This window comes from Dasypus novemcinctus, chromosome 9 (assembly GCF_030445035.2).
Source record: "Dasypus novemcinctus isolate mDasNov1 chromosome 9, mDasNov1.1.hap2, whole genome shotgun sequence".
Lineage (NCBI taxonomy): Eukaryota > Metazoa > Chordata > Mammalia > Cingulata > Dasypodidae > Dasypus > Dasypus novemcinctus.
This window is the reverse complement of record NC_080681.1, coordinates 109,853,186-109,860,417: the sequence shown is the minus strand read 5'-3', so window position 1 is coordinate 109,860,417 and position 7,232 is coordinate 109,853,186. Positions and strand designations below refer to the sequence as shown.

At 48.9% G+C, this 7,232-nt stretch overlaps 1 non-coding gene across 1 annotated transcript; it reads left to right on the top strand.

Annotated features, from left to right (window-relative positions):
• Nucleotides 1-340: 340 nt before the first annotated feature.
• Nucleotides 341-446, top strand: LOC111765825 (U6 spliceosomal RNA). Its single transcript, XR_002798049.2, has one exon. It is a non-coding gene; the product is annotated as a U6 spliceosomal RNA (small nuclear RNA).
• Nucleotides 447-7,232: the final 6,786 nt, after the last annotated feature.

Below are 7,232 nucleotides of genomic sequence, written 5' to 3'. Positions count from 1 at the left end.
GAGCCTGCTCTGCTGTTGCCTCACCATGTGGCCCGAGCAATTTGCCCCACGTCTCCCTGTCCCAGGCTTCTCGTCAGCTGCCTGGGTGTGCTGAGTACCTGCTCATAGGGTGATGAAAACAAAGCTGCCAGGGCCTGGCACACGCTAAGTCTTCAATAAAAGTCTAACCTTAAGAAGAGAAACAGGAAAAGGCAGGCAATCCCGAGGCTAGGAGTTTCCTAGCCAGAACACACTAGCAAAGGTGCAGAGAAATTGGGACCCTCATGCACTGCTGGTGGGAATTTCAAATGGTGCAGCCTCTTTGGAAAACAGTTTGGCAGTTTCTTAAAAAGTTAGGGGAGTGCTCACTTCAGCAGCACATATGTTAAAATTGGAACGATACAGAGAAGATTAGCATGGCCCCTGTGCGAGGATGACACGCAATTCGTGAAGCGTTCCATAGTTTTGCTGTTGGTTGGGAGGAGTGGGGTGGGGAGGTGGGGGGTATACAGGAACCTCTTATGTTTTTTAATGTAACATTGTTTGAGATGTATATATCTTTAAAAAAAATACAATTTACAAAAATGATGGGGATGGGGATGGGGAGTGGGTTATGTGGGAACCTCTTATGTTTTTTAATGTAATGTTATTTGTGATCTATTTAATTTAAAAAAAGAAAACAAAAAACAAAAAAAAGAGAATACATAGGAAAAAAATGTTAGGGGAGCAAATGTGGCTCAAGTGGTGGAGCTCCTGCTTCCTACATGGGAGCTCCCGGATTTGGCCCCAGTGCCTCTTTAAAACAAACAACAAGCACACAAATGAAAAAAAACAAATCAGAGGAGCTGATGGGGCTCAGTGTTTGAGTGCCAACTTCCCACATACGAGGTCCAGGGTGGCCCTGGCACTTCAAAAAAAAAAAAGTTAAACATGCATTTATCATATGACCCAGTAATTTCACTCCTAGCTGTTTACCCAAGAGAAACAAAAAGATGTATCCACACCAAAAATTTGTACACCAATGTTCATAGCCAAAAACTGGAAATAACCCAAATTTCCATCAACCAGTGAATGAATAAACAAAATGTGGTATATCCATATAATGTATTTGGCCATAGATAGGAATGACAGGGAAGCAGAGGTGTCTCAAGCGATTGAGCTCCTGCCTACCACATGGCAGGTCTCTCATTCAGTTCCTGGTGCCTTCTAAAGAAGGCAGAGAGCTGGCACGACAGGTAGGTGTGGCAAGCTGATGCAAGAGACATAAGAAGAGTCACAATAAAGCAGGGAGTGGAGATTCCCAGTGCCTCCTAAAGAAGACAAGTAAGACAGAGAGCTGACGCGATGGGCAAGATCAGCAAGCTAATGCAACAAGATGAGGCAACAAGACTCAAGAAGAAAAACATAATAGAGACACAACAAAGCAGGGAATGGAGGTGGCCCAAGCAATTAGGCTCCTCCCTCCTCCCACATCGGAGGTCCCAAGTTCCATTCCCGGTGCTTCCTAAAGAAACAAGGAAGATGAACAGACACAGCAAGTACAAATGACAAAGGGTGGGGAGAAATAAATAAAATAAGTCTTTAAAAGAAAAAAAAAGGAATGACATATTGATACATGCTAAAACACAGATGATCCTCAAAAACATGCTCAGCAAAAGAAGCCAGACACAAAAGACGGCATATTATATAATTCCAAGTATGTGTAATGTCCAGAAATGGAAAATCTATAGAGACAGAAAGAAAACTAGTGTTTGCCAGGACTGGGAGTAGGAACGAAGAGTAATTATAAATGGGCTCCTCTTACTGACGTGGTGGGGAAGTTCTAAAACCAGATTGTAGTGATGGCTATACCATTCTATAAATTTACTAAAAAGCATTGAATTGTACCCTTAAAAATGGGTAAATTTTATAGTTTATACATTATGCTTTAATAAAGTTATTTAAAAAGAGAGAATAAGAGACTGGAACCTGCACTTATGAGGAAAGCTGATACCTTCATTGCATTTGGGTTGGTTGGTTGGTTGGTTGGTAGGTTGGTAGGTTGGTTGGTTGGTTGGTTGGTTGGTTGGTTGGTTGGTTGGTAGGTTGGTTGATTGATTGGTTGGTTGGTAGGTTGGTTGGTAGGTTGGTTGGTTGGTTGGTTGGTTGGTTGGTTGGTTGGTAGGTTGGTTGGTTGGTTGGTTGGTAGGTTGGTTGGTAGATTGGTTGGTTGGTTGGTTGGTTGGTTGGTTTTGCCAAGGAAGGATAATGACCTTTTGTTGGGACTGTAGACACAGTGCAAGGTTGGTAATTTATTCGTTCTCTTTCATTGGGAAGAGGAAAACCTTAGGAAGTAGGTATAATCCCTGCCTGCTGTCTGCATGTTCAGCACATGAAATATCTACAAAAATTCATGGTCATCGGAAGTGATTAGAAATTCTACTATATGTGCATTTTTTATTGAGCATCGTCTATGCGCATAACATTTGTTAGGTGATGAGGGAGACAGAAAAGCCCAGAAGACACTGCCTCTGCCTTCCAAGGGCTTACAGTTTCCAACCGAGGAAGGGCCGAGGGTTAAAGTGTTGAAGGCAGGAGGGGATGAGTAACCTTTGCACTCAAGGTCCCTTTGAAGTTTTCCAGTGAGATCGGTCCTCTTACAACCAGCCACCCCTCCTGGCCTCACTGACCACACCTGATAGCCTCGTCTTCTCCCACCACTCACTCACCCCAACTCTGTGTGAAACCTCCAGATGGGAGGCAATGTAGAGTGGTGATTACTAGCACTGACTCTAGCACCAGACTGTCTTCGACTCTGAGCTCTGCCATTTGCTAACTGTGGGGTTTTGAACAAGCTCCTGAATCTGGGCCTCAGTTTCTTCATCTGTAGAATGGGATGGTACTATTGGCACCCTCACAGGCTTGCTGTGAGGGTTATAGGAGGTAATGTGTGCAGAGTACATAGAACACAGCTGAGCACCTAACAAGTGTCAGCTCTGTAACCCAGGCCTCCCCCCACCTCGGGCTTCAGGAAGGGCCTGGCTTCACCGCGGTCCCTGGCAGCCTGGCTGCTGCTGTCAGCTTCCAGCCACGCACCTTGTCCTTGTGGAGAAAGGTTGAGCCTCTCTCTCAAACCCCGCCTGTCTTTTGCAGCAGCACTTGCTTCACCTGGGATAACACTGCCATGGGTGTGATGATGTCAAGGCTCTCTCTCCACCTCGCCTGCCGGTTTCTGTTTACCACTGTGTCCTCATATACCTGAGTTGGGGCCTAACAAGCTCTCCATAAACATTTCTGGGAGGAAGGAGAGGAGGGAGGCAGGGAGGAGGTGAGAGAGAAGGAGGAAGGAGCCACTAGCAGGCTTAGCCTGTTCCTCCAAGATAAACGTTATTGTCACCAACAAACCTCCTAGGCTCCGAGGCTTCAAGTCCAGTGTCTGAAAGCACTGGGTGTCAAATTAGGATTTTAATTATAATAAGACAAGGGGCCGCCAAATTGGCACCGTGCTGCTCCCTACTCTGCCCTCTGGAGTCTAGCTGCACCGACAGTGCTAAGGCAGAGAGAGTCTAATAACTGGTGTGCGCGACTCTCAGAGTATTGTAGGGCTAACCGTAAGCGCTTTGCACATGTTATTTAATTCTCACAACAACCTCTGAGTCACATCCTGTTGTTGTCCCCATTTTACAGATGAGGGGATTGAGACCCAAAGGGTTTCAGTAATTTGTACTTATTAATTGCTAGAAAGTGTCAGGGTCGGGTTAGGACCCACATTGTTTGACTCTAGAACGTGGGCCCGTAACCCCTACGCAATGCTTCCAGGAAAAGGGAAAATATTTAAGGAATATTAAATACCACAGGGCTTGGGAACCCATCGTTGGAAAAAGGGTTATCCCAAAAGACTGAGGCTGGTAGTGGGGGGGTGGGGAGGGCGAGCAGATCCCTCACAGATGGGATCCAGACTGGGATTCAACAAGTGCTTCTTGAGCACTTAACCCCATTGGCCTTAGTGGGAACACTGGCAGTAAACATCCCTTGTTCTATTGGAACGCAGCCTGGAGCACAACAGGGGCTTCGTAAGTGTATGTTGTATTATTGTCCATCTGAGGCAGGCCCTAGCTGAGTTATGAAAACAGAAGAATTCAGGAGACAGGCTTCCACTGGCCAGGAGGGGAACTGGACAAATAAAGCAGTGCAACCCAATAACTCTTTAGACAATTCGAAAGTGCTTCCTTAATCAAAATAAAAGATCTTGGCATTGTTCATAATATAATAATCTATTAGAAATAAATACATACACACAAATGAGTGCAGGAAAAGCTGGTGACATCTGAATAAGGTTTATGGATTGTACCCTTCATTTGCTGGTTGTGTTGCTGTACTATAGCAATGCAAGTTGTTGGCATTGGGGAAGGTATATTTGCGGTCTTTCTATATTATGTCCTACAGTGAACATGAATTTATAATTATCTCAAAATTACAGGTTAAAAAAAATGCTCTTAGAAAGAGCTTTCAAAGAGAAGTTGGCCAGTTATGTAAGCAAACATAGAAATTTTAACTTCACTAACACACACAGGTAAATGCTGTCATGAATATTTCATTAGCATGAAAATAATAGTAACGATAGTGCCATTTTTAGGTGTCAGGCAAGCCCCTGCTTTGCATGCATCACCTGCATACCTCACAAGTGGCCTGCAAGTTGCTCTTTTTATCTCTGAATTCAGTCAGACATTAAAATGTATTCAGAACACCAGGACAGTTGTGGCCTGGCATTGTGCCTGCTGAGAGGTTATCGTCCAGAAGAAAACGACAGCCCAGAGCCTGCAAGGAGGCGGCTGCGTGGTCATGGGTGATGGGACACATTTCCTCTCACCACCCCCAACCCATCCAAAAGCTTAAAGAAGATGAGATGGAAAAAAGCAGGCTGCAGTTGACCAGGAAGCCGAAGGCGCTGGTGGGGCTGGTGGCGTCAAGCTAACAGTGACTCCTGTAAAGTCAGAGAAGTCTGAAGTCCTCCAAAGGGAGAAACAAAAGTTTTCATGAAGGTGATCCAGCATCTGGGGAAGAGGCAACTAATGTTGCCAAGAAACAGCCATGTTCTGTGGCCTAAAAGATAACCCTTCCCTCTCCTTTTATGAGGACATTTGCCTTTATTTATCAAAGCAACTTCCAGGGTGAATCACTGGTGTAATGTACAGACCCTTGCGGCGTTCTACAGCCTTCCATCAGGACAGGCATTCCAAACAACACGCGGACGCCAACCAGGCTGTCGTCCTGCTCTGTTTGGGCTATTCTCACCAGGGTGGAAAGGGAATTTACGCCTTAGAGAAGTATTTTCACAAAGGTTCAAGTCAAAACTTTGAACAGCCACCCGGCCTGAAAAAAATCCTTTCAAGAAAGAAAGACGTCCCGTCAGCGCCGTCCTTCGGTAAATCCGCAGGGGAAAGATGGGTGGCCCTCACTACAGCCCACAAGGGACCAGGAGCCTCCAACAGCTGGAGACACACTCGGCGCAGGGAGGCCGCCTCGTTCCCGGGAGCCGAGTCATCGCGAAGACATGAATCCTCCATTATTCGGATCTGGAGCCACCCCAGCCTCCCAGCGGGGGCTGCTTCCTCGCTGGCGCTGCGACGCGCTCAGGGAGATTATTTTCTTCAGTCTGTGGCATGAAAGCAGCATAAGGGTGAGTCATGTGTTGTGGACGGCGGTGGAGAATCTACTGAAGGAGGATGCCACACTTGGAAAGCTCCGGATGGGAACAGGAGGCATTTTTAAGCACATGTGAGATCAAGCCCCTGTCTCTTGGTGTAAAGTGCGGTCAGGCCGCCCACCCTCCCCGCTGTGAGCCAAGCTCCCCTGCAGAAGGAAACGCCCTCACGCCCCGTTTCCCGAAGGCTGCAGGACGCACCATCGAATGAGAGCATGCAATGAGGAAGATATATGGACGCGGCTTCGGCCAAAGAGCCGATTCCAGCTACTTCTCCATCTCGCACCTTCCTACGCACAGCAGTAATAATTTTCATCTCGCAGCCACTCACAAGGGCGGCCGAGAAGGGGGTCACCAGGTGGCCGGGGTCGGAGCTGGTGGCTCGTGCGGCCGCCTCAGATGGCCCAGCTCCGCGCTGTGTCAGCAGCGTGGCCCCGGGCCAGGGACCCGTGCCGCAGTGTCGTTGGTCGTGCGTGAAGCAGAGATGACGCTCTGGGTAGCTTTCTCCCTGGCCTCTTGTGCGGGTTTCGTGTGACTGTCCAAGTGCGGAGCTTTAGTGGCGGCGCTGCGCGCAGGGCAAAGGCTGCGTAAACAGGGTTGATTTACTAGCGAGCTTCCTGGTTCCAGGCTCCCTGCTAAGCCTTGGCCTTCGCGCTTTCATTAAAACTTCACAGCGACCACATGAGGTAGGTATTTTATTTTCCTGTTTCACAGAGGAGGAAACCGAGGCCCTGAGAGATGAAGTAAATTTGCCATTCCCATGCCCCCACCTCCGTTGCAGGGCCCTTCTCCGGACCCCTCTTTCTTCTCCCAGAGTCAGCTTGTATGTTTTCCCACGACCTGGTTCCATTTACCCGGACACAAAAGCAGCTCTATTTGGAGGCGGCGTTCGGGCCAGGCACCCCACAAGGAGTCTTGGCATGGGCAGGGCTCCCTCGGCCAGAGCCCCCGCGGCCCTGCCCGCTCCACCTCCTGCCCCAGCCCAGGCCTGAGTCTGCATCTCTGCCCGGGAATGCAGAGTCTGCAGTGCCTTTTCTGTCGCATAACCCAGCTCCTAATCGCCGCCGCCCCCGCCCCCACCGCCCTGCAAGCAGGCTGCCGGCGTTTCAGAGCCAACCAGCAAATACGAGCTTGTCGCTCTCCCTCGGCCTCCTTGGGCCTTCCAGCGCGAGGCAGGCTGTGCTCCCTGGCCCGGCAGGTTCGCTCACAGCAGGAGGCGGGGACACCGAGCCGCTCACCGTCGGGCCGGGCACACTGTTAAAGGTGTGTTGCGTGGAGACTAGGATGAGGGGAAAGTGTGAGCTTGTGTGTGTGTGTACGTGTGCATGCATGCATGCATGTGTGTGTCTTTCTCAAGGCCTCCTGGTACGGTGTCCAGGGGCATTTGAGCCAAGGATAGTGTTGGCAGGTGGACGGGCAGAGGTTCTTGATGCTACTGCTTCTAGAAGGGTCCAGAGCCACCTACGATAACCCAAACCTACACGTCTTCTTTCCCGCCTGAGCAGTGGGGTTTTCCTGGACAAGCAGGGAGCAGACCATTGTCTTCATTTGGCGAATGGAGAAACCGAGG